The sequence below is a fragment of the Rattus rattus genome, chromosome 18, assembly GCF_011064425.1.
Source record: "Rattus rattus isolate New Zealand chromosome 18, Rrattus_CSIRO_v1, whole genome shotgun sequence".
In the NCBI taxonomy this organism is placed as follows: Eukaryota; Metazoa; Chordata; class Mammalia; order Rodentia; family Muridae; genus Rattus; species Rattus rattus.
This window is the reverse complement of record NC_046171.1, coordinates 40,036,720-40,053,391: the sequence shown is the minus strand read 5'-3', so window position 1 is coordinate 40,053,391 and position 16,672 is coordinate 40,036,720. Positions and strand designations below refer to the sequence as shown.

At 45.4% G+C, this 16,672-nt stretch overlaps 1 non-coding gene across 1 annotated transcript; it reads right to left on the bottom strand.

Annotated features, from left to right (window-relative positions):
* Positions 1-16,309: 16,309 nt before the first annotated feature.
* On the bottom strand, positions 16,310-16,522 carry LOC116887751. Its single transcript, XR_004386253.1, has one exon. It is a non-coding gene; the product is annotated as a small nucleolar RNA U3 (small nucleolar RNA).
* Between the last annotated feature and the right edge of the window lie 150 nt (positions 16,523-16,672).

Sequence of the window (16,672 nt, the reverse complement as noted above, 5' to 3'; positions counted from 1 at the left end):
TAGCCCTGCATAAAAGAGGCCAGCTAGCCCCTCAAGTCATTGCCATTTTGATGAATGGTTGACCCCTGTGTGCTGGTAATTTCTGCAGAATAAACACTCTTGGTCTTTGCATACTATTTGAGTCTGGGGTCTTCCTTCAGTGATTCTTGAAACCCAACAAATATGTTTGTATTTGGTATATAATATAATTCTCAATAGAAATGTATGTGTAGTTTTCATAACTTTTATTTCTGTTTTGTGTATATGGGTATTTTCCCTGTATGTATGTATGTATGTCCTGCAGTGTGCAGGATGTTGGGGGACACCCATGTTAGTTAGAACACGATTCTGTGTTCTGCTTGTGGCATCATTTCATGCAATACAGACCTCATGTAAAATAAATAGATAGACAAGAAAAAAAAAACTAACTAAGCAAAACCTGTTACAATGGATAGGTAAAGTCCTGTCTTCCCCTTCTTAAAGTGTGTCCAAAGTTAGCAGGGGCTTACAGAAAGCCACCACAATGCCTGTTTGTTCCTGGGCTACAGTCATGTCCACATAGAAAAGCCCCTGATGTGACTGGTTGGCAGTGGCACATGACTTTAATCCCAGTACTCTAAAGGCAGAGGCAGGCAGATCTCTGTGAGTTCGAGGCCAGCCTGGTCCACAGAGCAAGTTCCAGGACAGCCAGGGCTGCATTTTCTGAAGATTTATGTTCAGAAACAAGCCCAAGACATTAATTGTTGCTATAAAACTCTTGTTCATGGAGATGGGCTTGGGTTACAGCGAGTCTTCTTACTGTCTGGTCCCCGCACACTGCTCTGTGACAGAGTAACTTCCCACACAAGGGCTACACTCTGAGAGCGAGCAGAGGGAACTCAGTGCGCTCTACGAGGTACAGCACTGTCCCTGACCGTCTTCCTACACTCGCTGTTCAGAGCGCATGACTAGGACAGCTTTAAATCATGCACCCTAAATAGACTCTACCAAGGCTTATGGGTTTCTCTAAATATTTATTTTTTTATGTGTGTGAATGTTTGCATGCATGTATGTGTACTGTGAGTGCCTGGTGACCACCAGGCTCACCAAGAAGCCGTCCAAATTGTTAGGACAAAAGAAGCTCCCTTCTATGCCAGGCGTCCATCTTGGTACCCACCATTTGTCTCTGACTTCAGTCCTTGGGGGATAAATTCCAGTAACCCTGACTCAGTGATCCCGCTCAGAAGTGTATGGCGGTGACCGTCTACTTGTTTCTGCTTCCGTAACTTGCTCACGCAGATACCCGAAGACTGTCTTGAGCTGCCGTCATCAGTTAACTTGGCGGAACAGATCGGCTTTTACTTGCTTACGTGAGATGTTGAAGGTCTTCGTCTGGGGTTGGGGATTTAGCTCAGTGGTAGAGCGCTGTTTGCCTAGCAAGCGCAAGGCCCTGGGTTCAGTCCCCAGCTCAAAAAAAAAAAAAAAAAAAAAAGGAAAAAAAGAAAAGAAAAGAAAAGAAACAACATGGCGATGGGGGTGCAGATGATAAAAACAAAGTGTTAGGAGTTCAAAGGGAATCATTTTATTTTGGAAAAATTTTAAAAGATTTACTCATTTGTGTGTGTGTCTGTGTGTGTATGTGTGTGCATGTGTGTGTGTGTGTGTATGTGTGTATGTGTGTGTATGTGTGTATGTATGTGTGTGTATGTGTGTGTAAGTGTGTGTATGTATGTGTGTATGTGTGTGTAAGTGTGTGTGTGTGTGTATGTGTGTGCATGTGTATGTGTAAATGTGTATGTGTAAATGTGCATGTGTATGTATGTGTGTATATGTGTGTGCATGTGGGTGCATGTGTATATGTGTGTGTATGTGTGTATATGTGTGTGTATGTGTGTGTATGTGTGTGTGCATGTGTGTGTATATGTGTGTGCATGTGTATGTGTAAATGTGCGTGTGTATGTATGTGTGTGTATATGTGTGTGAGTGTGAGTGTGTGGAGAGAGAGCTTCACAGCACTCATGTGGAGATCAGAGGATAGCTTTGTAACACCTCTAATTCTGCATTGTGGGCCCCAGGAAAAACACTCAGGTCCTTGAACTTCACAGTAAGGGCCTTCACCGGCTGAGCCTCCTTTCGGGCCCCAGAAGTGGTTAGTTTAGAACTCTGAATTGGCCCTTCCACCCTACAAGTAAAGCAGCTCCAGTTTAATTCTTCCCACTTTGAGGAACACCCTTCCATATGGAGCTTGGGAAAGAAAGGGTACCTTTGCTGAGCTCAGTGACTCCAAGCGTCAAATGAGCAGAGCGTGGCTCTGTTTCTCTTCTCCAGTCACTCGAGCCCCTCTCAGCCCTTCCTTGGGTAAGCATCTCCTGATGCTGTTCTGGTAGCTAAGACTTGTATCTACCATTGTTCAAGTCAGGAGCTACTAGCATTTGAGAAGAATGTTATCTGCCTGGGTGGCTTTGCTGTGAGTTTTAAAGACCCATACTAGATAACGGTTACCAGCACAGAGTGTTTTCTAGCTGAGAGTTATGGCTGGCTGGGCACGGTGCTGTACACTCGTAATCCCAGCACTTAGATGGAAGCAGGAGGATCCGAAGGTCAGAACTTGTTTTGGATTCACAGCTAGTTCAAGGATGGCTTGGGGTGCAGGAGACCATGTTTCAACCCTCCAACCCCATGGGGCATCTGGGCTAATCCCCCAAAGTTCTTTTTTTTTTTTTTTTTTTTGCAAATATGGAAACAGAAGTTCTAATCTTAGGTAACTGTCAGGAGACACATGATGAGAAAATCTAAGTTTAAGAGTTATTGTGGGCCCTGACTCTTCTCTCCCTGATTCCTTTCTCCCTCTCTCTCTCCTTTCCACCCCCCCTCTCTCTCCGCATGTTCCTGGCCTTTTCTTTTTCTCCCTCTCTATGTCCTTCTCTGCCTCTACTCCCTTCTCTACTCCCCTTCCCATGCCCTAAATAAACTCTATTCTACTAAAAAAAAAAAAAAAAAAGAGTTATTGTGGGCTTAGATTTTTTTTTTTCAAAACCTACTTTTAATAAGGGTATTAAATGCTTTAGCCTCCCAAAGAAACCAGAAATTTCCACTTCAAGTTATCATATCCACCAGGTGGTGGTAGAGGCCCACACATTTAATCTCAGTATTTGGGAGGCAGAGGCAGGCAGATCTCCTTTGAGGTCAGCCTGGTCTACAAAGTAAGTTCTAGGACAGCCAAGGTTACACAAAGAAATGCTGTTTCAAAAAAACTGAAAAATGAGAGAGGGGTGAGGGGGAGAGAGGGGGAGGGGAGTGGGGGGAGGAGGAGAGGAGGGAGAGGAGGGAGAGGAGAGAAAGAAAGAAAGGAAGAGAGAAAGAAAGGAAGAGAGAGAGAGGAAGGGAGATAGGGCTGGAGAGATGGTTCATCTGTTAAGAGCACTGACTGCTCTTCCAGAGGTCCTGAGTTCAAATCCCAGCAACCACATGGTGGCTCACAACCATCTGTAATGAGAACTGATGCCCTCTTCTGGTGTGTCTGAAGACAGCTACAGTGTACTCATGTACAGAAAATAAATACTAAAATAAATTAAAAAAAGAAAGAAAAGGGGTTGGGGATTTAGCTCAGTGGTAGAGCGCTTGCCTAGCAAGCACAAGGCCCTGGGTTTAGTCCCCAGCTCCGAAAAAAAAAGAAAGAAAGAAAGAAAGAATTTTACCTAGTCCAGCCTGAGATCACACCTGAACACTGTTCTGAATTGTCCAGGTGCTCCAGCTTCAAGGACACTGACGTAGTTTCTAGGTGTCAGTTGCTGAAGTCCATCTCACTGTCCAGAATTGAGAGTTCTAGCTCTCTGGCTTGCTCTTGGCAGGTTTTCATTTTGAGAGTATAGCAAGCCTCCTGGAGATGGGGGTAGAAAGGAAGAAAGGGCCTTGGCGCGAACGCCAGCTCCGGAGACTTAGGGCAGGAGCCGCTGACTTAGCCAAGGATCATGCTACAATGGGCTTTGTGTCTCGCTCTCCTTTGTGGCTATCCGAACTCTCTCCGGGAAGGGAGAGCCAGCACTGGGTGCGTTTGAATCCCTGCCCTTTTTATTTTATGTGAGTTTTAATTATGGGGAAGCTGTAGGAAGGGCTGAGTGTGAGCGGCTCTGGCTCAGCGGGCGGTGACCGACTGCAGCCCCGTAAATTTCTCCTTGTAAGACAGCATTCTGGCCTGAGCTGTCTGCCTCTGAAGCCGGAGGGAGCCCCAGAGGCTACCGGCTGGGTTTTGTTCAGTAAGTCAGGCTTCACGGAGGAATGCTCTATTCTGTTGGAAAACGGAAAGCTAAAAATCTGACGAAGGCAGAGGGATACAGCGCTAGCCCAGCCAGCCTCATCGCACAGACATTCACAGACACACAGACACATGTAAACACACACGCACTTCAAAGATTGGGTCTCTGGCCTGAAGAATTTCTGCTCTCCGTGTGGAGGATAAACCCAATACGCGTTATTCTAATAATTCAAAACACTTAGTAAGTCCCAGTAAGAGTCAGGTTACTTCTCTAGGGCAGAAATAAGATAAACTTGGAAGGGGATCCTAGAAAGTCAGCCTCCCAACCATCAGTGGGGGCTGCGCTAAGACAGATACCAACACTCAGTGAACCCTTTACAATGTCACCCTCACCGAAATAAATCAAAACGTTAATAAATAAACGAATTGAGTCTTTAAGCAGGATTCGAGGGGCTGGAGAGGTTGCAAGTGTAATTCTGCACCCCCTTTGCTCCCACATAACTGCAGGGCGACTCTGTGCTCTGCTCTGCTCTGCTCTGCTCCAGCCTGTTTTGGCTCCCAAAAAAGTGACACAGAGACCTGGTATTTTTATTAACGAGCCGAAAGCCCGTGCCGGGCAGGTTCTGAGCTATTCTAACCTCTATGGTTGCCTCCTTCCCATGGTGTGATCCTTACCTGCATCTGAGTCGTGCCCCAGCTCGCTCTGGTCCGTGTGTGCCCTCGTGGTGGTGACTCCTCCTGCTCTAACCATGTAATTTCTCCACCGTCTCCTCCTCGTGGCCCTTCTCTACTTCATGAACCAATCAAGGGTGATGGGAAACGATCTTTTTATAACATTGAGACTGGAGATGCTCGGCCATACCATCTTCCTGAGCGTTACCAGTTGTCTGGGCACAGAAATCAGCATCTGAATACACAAAGCACAAACCATCCCCCAACGAGAGACGACTCAGCCGTTAAGAGCAACGCGTTGCTCTTGCAGAGGACCTGGGTTTACTTCCCAGCACCCACAAGGCAGTTCACAGCCATCCAGAACTTCAGTTCCGGGATGCACAGACACATATACACATAAGCAAAATACACATACAAATATGATAAGTATAAAAATATTCCTCTGAGTTTTGCAGGTTCATTACCCCATAACTGGGACGACTATCCATTCATCAATTCAGAAACACACAGGAAACGCAAAACTGTACAAAAGATACACAGAACTGACTCAAGGCACTAAGATGAGACCGAGAAAACGCACACCCACGAACTAACAAATATAACGTCAAATTGGAGCACGTGGCTTAAAGCTGTGGCTCGGGGAATGAGGGACAGATTGGAGTCTGTCCCAGCACAAGGCTCCTGGAGCAAGAGCAGTAATGAGCGGGAAGGAAAGTGGGCAGATGACAGACGCATCAGGAGAACAAAGCAGGTGCGGATTGACTGCTGGTTAGGGAAGGGCTGGGTGTCAGGGGAAAGGGAAGGGTGTCAACTTTGATAAGGTATTTAAGGTTCTGATACCAGTGAACTTCACCAATATTTAAAGCTATTACAGTCTAAGGTACAACAGTCTTTTCTTCTTCCTCCTCCTCCTCCTCCTCCTTCTCCTCCTCTTCTTCTTCCTCCTCCTCTTCTTCTTCCTCCTCCTCTTCTTCTTCCTCCTCCTCTTCTTCTTCCTCCTCCTCCTCCTCCTCCTCCTCCTCCTCTTCCTCCTCCTCCTCCTCCTCTTCTTCTTCCTCTTCTTCTTCTTCTTCTTCTTCTTCTTCTTCTTCTTCTTCTTCTTCTTCTTCTTCTTCTTCTTCTTCTTCTCCTCCTCCTTCTCTCCTCCTTCTTCTTCTTCTTCTTCCTTCTCCTCCTCCTCCTCCCCCTCCTCCTCCTCCTCCTCCTCTTCCTTCCTGCCTCTTCTTCCTCTTCCTCTTCCTCTTCTTCCTCCTCTTCTTCTTCCTCCTCCTCTTCCTTCTTCCTCCTCTCTTCTTCTTCTCCTCCTCCTCCTCCTCTTTCCTCCTCCTCCTCCTCCTCCCCTCTTCTTCTTCTTCCTCTTCTTCTTCTTCTTCTTCTTCTTCTTCTTCTTCTTCTTCTTCTTCTTCTTCTTCTTCTTCTTCTTCTTCCTCCCCCTCCTCCTCCTCCTCCTCCCCTCCTCCTCCTTCTCCTCCTCCTCCTCCTCTTCCTCCTCCTCCTCTTCCTCCTCCTCCTCCTCCTCCCCTCCCCTCTTCTTCTTCTTCTTCTTCTTCTTCTTCTTCTCCTCCTCCTTCTCCTCCTCCTTCTCCTCCTCTTTTTCCTCTTCCTCCTCTTGCCCCTCTTCTTCCCCCTCCTCTCCTTTTTTTTTCTTCTATTTTATTTTATATATTTTTGAGACAGGGTCTCACTATGTAACCCTGATTGTCCCGGAACTCACTGTGTAGACCAACCTGGCCTCAAGCTAGTTTCGCTTGCTCTGCCTCTTGAGTGCTGGGATTAAAGGTGTGCACCACCACACTAGACTTCTCTTCTTCTTCTCGGTGCTACATAGAAATGGAACCCAGGCCCTTAGTGTATGTTCCACCCCTGAGCTTCCCCAGAGCCCCTACAGTTCTGTTCTTGGAACTTTAACTTCCCAGCTGAGTGTGGTGCACACACCTTCGACGTCAGCACTTGGGAGGCAGAGGGGTGTGTATCTTCGGGGCCAGGCTGATCTACAGGCAAGTTTCAGGACATTCAGGGCTGTACAGAGAGACTCAAAAAACAAAATAAACAAATGCACACACAAACAAAAAAGAACTTTAACTTCCTGTTTTGAAAAGTGATGATAATAATAATATAGCAATTCCATAAGACCAAACTATCATATCTGTCTGTCTGTCTGTCTGTCTATCTGCCTGCCTGCCCACCTGTCCGTCCATCCATCCATCTATCCATCCATCCATCCACCTACCTACCTGTCTGTCTGTCCATCTATCCATTCACCCATCTACCTATCTGTCTGTCTGTCTGTCTGTCCGTCCACCATCCATCCACCCACCTATTATCTATCTATCTATCTATCTATCTATCTATCTATCTATCTGAGACAGGGTTTCACTGTGTAACCCTAGTTAGCCTGAAGCTCAATAAGTAGACCAGGATAACCCTGAAGCCACAGAGATCCACCTGCCTCTGCCTCCAGAGGGCTGGTTTTAAAGGTGCTTGCCATAACACCCCACCCAAGGCCAAACCATTGGTGGTATTGGGCAGGCCTGAGTAATGACACACATAATGTCAGTACTTAGGGACTGATTGATAGTTCCAAGCCAGGTGAGCAGGAGAATGATTGATAGTTCCAAGCCAGTTTGGGTTACATAGTGAGTTCTGGCCAATCTAGGCTAGAGAGACCCTGTATCAATCATTAAGAAAACGACAGACACACAGATAACCAAGTAAACAAACAGGCAATGTTTCGAGCATCATGGTCCACACTTTAATCTTTTCATTTTTGGATGCTTGAGCCAGAGTTTTACTGCGACGCCCTGGCTGTCCTGAAACTTGTTCTGTAGACCAGAGATCTGCCTGCCTCTGCCTCCTGAGTGCTAGGATTAAAGGGGTGTGCTACCAAAACCAGCTATGGTTCACACTTGTTACCTTACCACTTGGGAGGTAGGTCAACCTCTGATACATAGATAGCTTGAGGCTAGCCTGACTGTTTCAAAAACAGAGACAAAATAAAAAACAGACACCACGAAAACAGGCGTAGTGTTGCACGCCTTTAATCCCAGCATTCAGGAGCAAAGGCAAGCCTTGCATTCTAGGAGTTCAAGGCCATCTTATTCTGTACAGTGAGATTCAGGTCAGCCCAGGGGGATATGGTGAAACCTTGTTTCAAAAAAACCAAATCAAGCAAACAGATAAAAATCAAAAGAATTCCCAGAACCCATTAAAAAACTAGACCTGAGGGTTTGGGGATTTAGCTCAGTGGTAGAGCGCTTGCCTAGCAAGCGCAAGGCCCTGGGTTTGGTCCCCAGCTCCGAAAAAAAAACAAAAAACAAAAAACTAGACATGAAGGATCTCTGAATTCCAGAAGGCCAGACCCCCCCCCACACACACACACACAGAGAGAGAGAGAGAGAGAGAGAGAGAGAGAGAGAGAGAGAGAGAGCATGAGCCAGCAGCGGTATCATAAGTCTTTAGTCTCAGCACTCCTGAGGCAGAGGGATGTGGATTTCTGTGAGTTCAAGGCCAGCCTGGTCTTCATAGAATGTTCCAGGCCAGCCAGGACTACATAAAGACTATGATTCAAAGACAAAAACAAACAAACAAAATGAAATGCTGTGCGTAGTGGTGTGCTCTTGGAATCTCAGTGCTGGCGTGGCATGCGCTGAGGGATTCCTGACGCTCACTAGAAAACCAGCCTACTGTAATTGGGGAGCCCCACTAGTCCTAGGGAGAGATTCTGACCCCCAAAGACAAAGTAGGTGGAGCTAGCGAGATGGCCCAGCAGGGAGAGGCATCTGCTGCCCAGCCTGACAACGGGAGCTTGATTTCACACACACACACACACACACACACACACACGGCTCAGGATGTGGCTCAGTGGGTAGGATGCTTGAAACCCTAGGTTCAATCCCCCAGCTTGGCATAACCTGGGAGTGCTGGCATACAGTGACAATCCTGGAAACAGGAGGATCAGAAATTCAAGGTCAGCCTCAACTACACAGCTACAGGAGACCCTGCTTCATAAATTGATCTATCAACCAATCAATAAATGGTAAAATAAAACATTTTATATTAAAAAAATACTCATCTTTTAATTAACTTCTGCTTAATCTGTTTCGGAGGTATATCGACTCTTTTTGTGTTTCAAAAACATAGACTCAGGGGCTAGAGAGGGTAGTGGCTAAGAGTGTGTGCCATTGTAGGGGTCCAAGCTACTTCCCAGTGCCCCCCTCAGGCCCCTCACAGCACTGCAACTCCAGTTCCAGGGGGATCTGGCGCCCTCTTCTGGTATCGCCAGGCACCTGCATGTATATACCCTACACGCATGCACATATAATTAAAATTTAAAACATGAAGAATGTAGACTCACTCGGGCTACCTCGGATAATGAATACTGTATACTTTCGTGTGAAGTAAGATAACCAGAGGAATCTATCAGCAGCAACGTGGCTGGGAATGAATGGAAACGGGAAAGTTCCACGCACGTTTACAAACTGGGTTTCTGGGTTTCTCTAGACAGCCACAGGAATGCAGCACTCACCACCACGAGGGTGTGTGCCACCATCCCTCTCTGTGACTGCGAGCCAACCGCCTCATTTAGTCACCGTGACTGCTTGCTTAGTCATAACCTCTCTGTAGCCAACGTTCAACCCCTCTTCCAACTGATTCTTACACGCCCCAGTCCGAGTTCTTGTCAGAGAGGAAAATGAACCTGACTAGGCTTGACTCAGCTTTCAAACCAAGTATCAAAGTGTCCCGGAGAATTTAAACCACCAACTCGGGCTTTTGCGGGGGTTTTTTGTTTAGTGTTCTTGGGTAGAGCCTCAACATTTGCATTTTTGACATAATCCCAGCTAATGTTGAATACAGTCCCTTGGGAACCACCCTTGAAAACCACCGGCCTGGTTAATCATCCTTTTATCTGTTTGGACAGACAACTAGGGCAAGCCACCTCATGTTACCAGCGCCATCCATCTGAGCTGAGCTCAGGTTCATATTTGGAGATTTTCAATTCCCTCTCCCTCATTTATCTTATCTATACTCTATATTTGTTACTAAAACTCGGACAACAAGATTGCCTTTATTACAAATTCTTACAAACTAGAAAATCCAAAAGATCTACTCCAATTATGAACTCCTACCCAAACTACCCCAGACTCTTCCAAGTTGAATCTCAGATTTGAGGCTTCTAAAGCTCACCGGATACTTGAATCTCACTCTTACTACTTTGGGTCAAATTAAACAGTGACGTAATGAAGTCATCCGTGTGCATTCAAACTTCACACATTCTCTATAGACAAGTTGGGAAGAGATGTGCAGTTATCAGAAGAACGAAAGAATTGTAATATCATAGAATTCATGCATAGATCATTCAAAATGACTGCCGGACTGTTTAATCTCGTCATTTACAGTCGCTGCATGACATCGATGGCAGTAAGGACAATGTACAATTTTAGTCTAAACGGACTGTCTACCTTGCTTCGGGAAAGGTGCTTTCAGTGTCCCTCAAGATTTTTCCACTTTTGCTCTTAACCGTCAGCTCTCACCCCGGCCGCCATGTTCTGGGCGGAGTGGACGGGAGCTTCTCATGACTAGGGTTAAGGGTCAGCTTTCTCCGGCCCTTTGCTGACACTTCTGGCTTCCGAATCGTGGGATGACTCTTTTTTTTTTTTTTTTTTTTTTTTTTTAAGTTTTATTTATTTATTTAATGTATATAAGCACACTGTAGCTGTCTTCAGACACACCCAACCCCATTACAGATGGTTGTGAGCCACCATGTGGTTGCTGGGAATTGAACTCAGGACCTCGGGAAGAGCAGTCGGTGCTCTTAACCGCTGAGCCATCTCTCCAGCCCCCGTGGGATGACTCTTGTTCAGTTCATCCGAAGGAGATTTCCGGTTCACTGTGAGGTCAAACGTCTCTGATGGCTCCACAGCGGTGGGCGGAAGCCTCAACAGCCAGCGCCAAACAAAACTGCTCAGTCTTGGTAAAGAACAAAGTCCAGACTCCGGCGAGCAGAAACTAATGAGTCATTCCTTCTTTTCTTGGCTTCCACAGCTAGGCAAGGCACCCAAGCCTTATTCTTTGAGCAGGTTCGTCCCTGTCCTCTACCATTGCCTTACCCATGGTCCTCTGGGCTTCCCCATTCCTGACCATCAGAACAGCATCCTGTTCCCACTCACTCCACGCACGCCATTGCTAAAGCACCTCTTCCAGTAGTAGGACCTCAAGCTTTATGGATTGGCAAATTAAAAAAAAAAAAAACAAAAAAAAACAAAAACTCGGGCTGGAGAGATGGCTCAGCGGTTAAGAGCACCTGACTACTCTTCCACAGGTCCTGAGTTCAAATCCCAGCAACCACATGGTGGCTCACAACCATCTGTAATGAGATCAGATGCTCTCTTCTGGTGTGTCTGAAGACAGCTACAGTGTACTTATATATAATAAATGAAAAAATCTTTAAAAAAAATCTCTACACGTTTTACTTGCACTACTTTTACTTTTTAAAAAAATGTTCACCTTTGTTTTTCTATTTATGTTCGTGTTCCTGAGTGAGTTTATGTGTACCTCGTGCATGCAAATCTCCTCGGAGGCCAGAGGGTATTATATCCACTGTACTGGTGCGGGTGGTTGAGAGCCATAACCTGGTGCTCTTATCCACTGAGCCCCATCTCACTTCTTTAAAAGAGGGGTGGTGTGTGTGTGTGTGTGTGTGTGTGTGTGTGTGTGTGTGTGTGTAGGGGCACAAATGCCACAGCACATATATAGAGTACAGTAGGCAGTTCTGTGGAATCAGTTCTTTCCTTCCACTTCTAGGATTGAATGGCTTTCGTGGTTAAGTGCCTTCACCTGCTGCTTCTGCTCCCTTAGTTTACCATTTTGCTTCTCCTCCCTCCCTCCCTCCCTCTCTCCCTCCCTCTCTCCCTCCTTTCCTTCTTTCCTTCCTTCCTCCCTTTCCTCATCCATCCATCCATCATCTATCCATCCATCCATCCATCCATCCATCCATCCATCCATCCATCCATCCATCCACCTATCTAGTCAGGGTTTCTCTGCCTAGCCCTGGCTGTCCTGTAACTTGATCTGTAGTCCAGGTTGGCCTCAAACTCAGAGATCCACCTGCCTCTGCCTCTGGAGAGCTGGTATTAAAGGCGTGCACCGTCAGGCCAACTGAACTTTTAGTGGAAGAGAAACGGCTACACAAAGTTGTCTTCTGACACCCACGTGTGAATTGTTTCAGCTTGGCACCCAAACACATGTCTTGCGTGTGCACATACACACTGATAATAAGTGAAATTAAGAATTTTAATACATGGGTTGGGGATTTAGCTCAGTGGTAGAGCGCTTGCCTAGCAAGCACAAGGCCCTGGGTTCGGTCCCCAGCTCCAAAAAAGAAAAAAAAAAAAAAGAATTTTAACACATGTATTTTATTTTAAAGGCAGTCTCTGGATACGTTTCCTAGGCTGTCCTTTTTGTAATCCTTCTGCCTCAGTCTCCTGAGTCTGGGGTTAGAGGCATACACTACCACACCCTCTAACACTAATAATCTGGATTTTTCTTTTCTCATCTGCTCCTCTGCATCCAATTAGAAGCCAGGTGCCACAGATTCTACTCCACATCAAAAGGCTGCTGACACCTGGTGTGTACTTCTGCAGCTACAAATGTCACATGATATTCCAAGCTGCAATTACTTGTTTATTTGTAGGTGCTGGGGATCGAACCTGGGTCTTCACAAAACGCCAGCCATACCCTCCTCATTTTACTTTTATGTTGAGACAGAGTCTAACTAAATCACAAGGCCGACCTTGATTTTTTAGACCCTCCTGCCTCAGTGTCCAGAGTACTTGATGTGACTGCCCTTTACCTTCCAGGCCAAGTTACCAATCATTATTAAAAAACAAAACAAAACAGTATTTCAGTATTTCCCAAACTTTTCCACAGAGGTGTCTTTAACAGCAGAGAAAACTTTAAAAAGGTGGGCAGAAGAATACACTCATGGAATGTAGCTCCTTGACAGTTGGTTCCAACTGTCAGGTGAACGAAATCTAGAACCACCCGGAAAGAGGGTCTTTTTTATTTTTCTTTAAGATTTTATTTTTTCCATGTATGTGAGTACACGGTCGCTGTCTTCAGACACACCAGAAGAGGGCATCAGATTTCATTACAGATGGTCGTGAGCCACCGCGTGGTTGCTGGGATTTGAACTCAGGACCTTTGGAGAAGAGGTCAGTGCTCCTAACCACTGAGCCATCTCTCCAGCCTCAGCGTTACTCATTATTCTCTGCTATGATGGACTACAACCTGAAACTGGGAGCTAAAAATAAACCCTTTCTCCCCTGTTCCTTCTTTTTGTTAAAATCGCAGTAACAGAAAACAATTCTTTGTTGTTACTGCTGTTGCTGGTTTTTATGTGTGTGAATGTTTTGCTTACATGTATGTTGTGCATCGTGTGGGTACCTGATACCCAAGGTGTCAGAAAATGGTGTTGACTTCCCTGGAACTGGAGTTAAGGCTGCCTGTGAGTCATGTCTGGGTGCTAAGAACCAAACCCAGATCTTCTAGTGAGAACAAGTGGGTTTTTTTTTTTTTTTTTGGTTGTTTGTTTGTTTGTTTTGTTTTTGTTTTTTTTTAATGATCAGCATTTTTTTTCGTTTATTGGATTTTTTTAAATTTACATTTTAAATGTTAACCCCTTCTCCGGTTTCCCCTCCAGGAACCCGCTATCCCATCCCCACCCCCTTCTATAAGGGTGCTCCCCCACTCAACCACCCACTCCTTCCTCACCTCCCCACCTTGGGAACAAGTGTTCTGAAGCTCATATCTCCAGTGGTCCCACCCCTGTTTTTGTTTTGCTTTTGTTTAATGAGGCAAGTCTCAGATATCTCAGGTTGGCCTCAGACTCTTTCTGTAGTTAGGAACAGCTTCGAGCTTCTCATTTTCTTGCCTCACCACTTTCTTGAGTGGTAGGATTACAGCCATGTGCCACAGCGGCCAGTTTATGAACTGTTGGAAATCAAACTCGGTTTTGTGCATGCCAGCCACTCTACCAAATAGTCTACCTGCCCAGGCCCCGTAAGCACCCGATGTCTTTGTCTTCGTATATCAGAGAGTCTCTTGTAAAGATGGGTCTCTATGTAGCCAAAGACGACCTTGAATATTGCGACCACCTCTTCCTCCTATGGAGTCCTGAGAAAACCGCCACATTTATGTGGTGCTATGATGGAGTCAGGGCTTCCAGCGTGTTAGGCACTCTGCTAACTGGGCCACATCCCTTTGGGGAATCAAAGAAATTTCATCATAGACTTTGGCACCGTATGCAAATCTTATGATCTTCTCCGCCTTTGCCTTTTCCTCCTCCCCCTCCCCTCCCCCCTCCTCCTCCTCCCCCTCCCTCCTCCTCCTCTTCCTCTTCTTCTTCACAGTGTCTCACTACGAAGCCTTGACTGGTCTAAAGTTCACTATGGAAACCAGTTCCAAATGCTGGGACATCACAATTGCTTGTGCCATCACTCTCAGCTATTTTTGTTTTAACGTGTGGTCCACAGACCATTAATGTAGGCGAAACACCTATACACGTAAAAATAATGAAATGAAAGTAAAGATTTATTATTTCTTTTCACAGCTATTATTACTCTCTATCTAGCTGGAATACTTAGGTTTGCTCTAGTTTGCTTTAGTCGTACAATGGTTGCTTGCAAATGGCTCCTTGTTATTATATTCTAGTAGATTCTCAACTGAATTCCTTAGACCAGAGCATCGGTATGATCTGCTCACTTGCTATCTGTCCTACCCTGAACTTTCCATAATTAGATCCCCGGAGCTTCAGGGATCTGGAGAAACCTTCCAACTCATTGTGATACAGCTGAAATTTGAAGCCGCCTTACTTAGCCAGCCCTAAGTTTTTTTCGCCCCGCCCACCCCGCCTGCCCCGCCTCACCCCGCCCTGCCTGCCTTGCCCCGCCCCCCCGCCCCGCCCGCCTATTGGCAGTTGGGCTAAAGTTTTTTTTTTTTTTTTTTTTTTTTTTTTTTTTAAGACAGGGTTTCTCTGTGTAGCCCTGGCTATCCTGGAACTCACTTTCTAGATCAGGCTGGCCTTCAAACTCAAAGATCTTGCCTCTGCCTCCCGAGCGCTGGGTATAAAAGCGTGAGCCACCACCGCCAGGCAAGGATCCAGGGTTTTTTTTTTTTTTTTTGAAGGTTTCAGGCAAGCGCTCTACCATTGAGCTATATTCCAAGGCTCGCACTTCATTTTCTCATCCATGTAAGGTACAAGTTTAAAACAGAATAACAAAAACTTACTGTATATAACTCTTATGTAACCTCAAAATGTTCACTTCTGAAACAAGATGTTACCTCTAAAGGATCTTTTACAAGAATTCTGGTATAAAACATGGCATGGTGGTGTATACCTTTAATTCCAGCACAGGCAAAGGAGGAGGCAAGCCTGATCAAGAACAGCCAGGCAATTATGAAACCCTGTCTCAAAAAAGCCAAAAAGAGAAAAGAAAAAGCAATAAACCGGGGCTGGAGAGATGGCTCAGCGGTTAAGAGCACCCGACTGCTCTTCCAGAGGTCATGAGTTCAATTCCCAGCAACCACATGGTGGCTCACAACCATCTATAAAGAGATCCGATGCCCTCTTCTGGTGTATCCGAAGACAGCTACAGTGTACTTATATATATAATAAAAAAATAAATCTAAAAAAAAAAAAAAAAAAAAAAAAAAAAAAAAAAAAAAAGAAAAAAATAAACCTTCTCATATAAGCTTTTCATATAAAAGAATAAGGAGCAGATTGTTAAGTCACTTGTCGCCTCCTAGTGGCAGTGTTTGAATATTGCGATCAATATCACATTTAGAAACATAGAAACTGTGTTTCTGGATCCCTTCTCCCTTCTTATTTAATTAATAGTATAAAAAAAAAGCCTTTTAAAGAAAAGTTAGTGGGGGAGAAAATTGAAAAAAAAAGGGGGGGGGCTGGAGAGATAGCTCAGCGGTTAAGAGCACCGCCCCGCCTATTGGCAGTTGGGCTAAAGTTTTTTTTTTTTTTCTTAAGACAGGTCCTGAGGTCCTGAGTTCAATTCCCAGCAACCACATGGTGGTTCACAATCATCTGTAAAGAGATCCGATGCCCTCTTCTGGTGTATCTGAAGACAGCTACAGTACGTGAACGATCAAGCACTGTCGTAAGACAAGAAAAGCAGTTCAGTCAGTAGTGCACACTTTAAACACCGGCACGTGGAAGGCACGAAAAAAACCCTTTAGTTTTAGCTGTAGAGAGAAGAAATAAAACACAACGAAAACCTTCAACATATGAAAAAGCGTCTGGCTATGGCCAGACCTAGAAACGCTTTGTGAGTTAGTTTACAACCACACCTATTCGTAATGACTAGGTATTAATACCAAGGTTAGTTCTAACTTTTAGACCAGGAATAAAAAGAAACCACTCAGACTGCGTTCCCTCCCTCTCGAACCTCAGAGAGGATCGAGAACGATCATCAATGGCCAGTAGCAGTTGCAAGAAGCAACACTAAGGCCGGCTTCACGCTCAGGAGAGAATGCTACGTCTCCTCCTCGTGGTTTCGGGTGCTCTACACAGTCAGAGAAACTTCTCTAGTAACGAACTATAGAAATGATCCCTGAAAGTATAGTCTTGCCAGAACACCGCCAACCGCCGCGACGTCACACCTGGCAGCCCATTTTATACAAATGGTGACATTCCCCACCACCACCCCGTAATAGTCTCCAAAGAAATATCACACACATGCATTTCGAAGTTGAGTTTATATATAGTCTTTTGCAAAA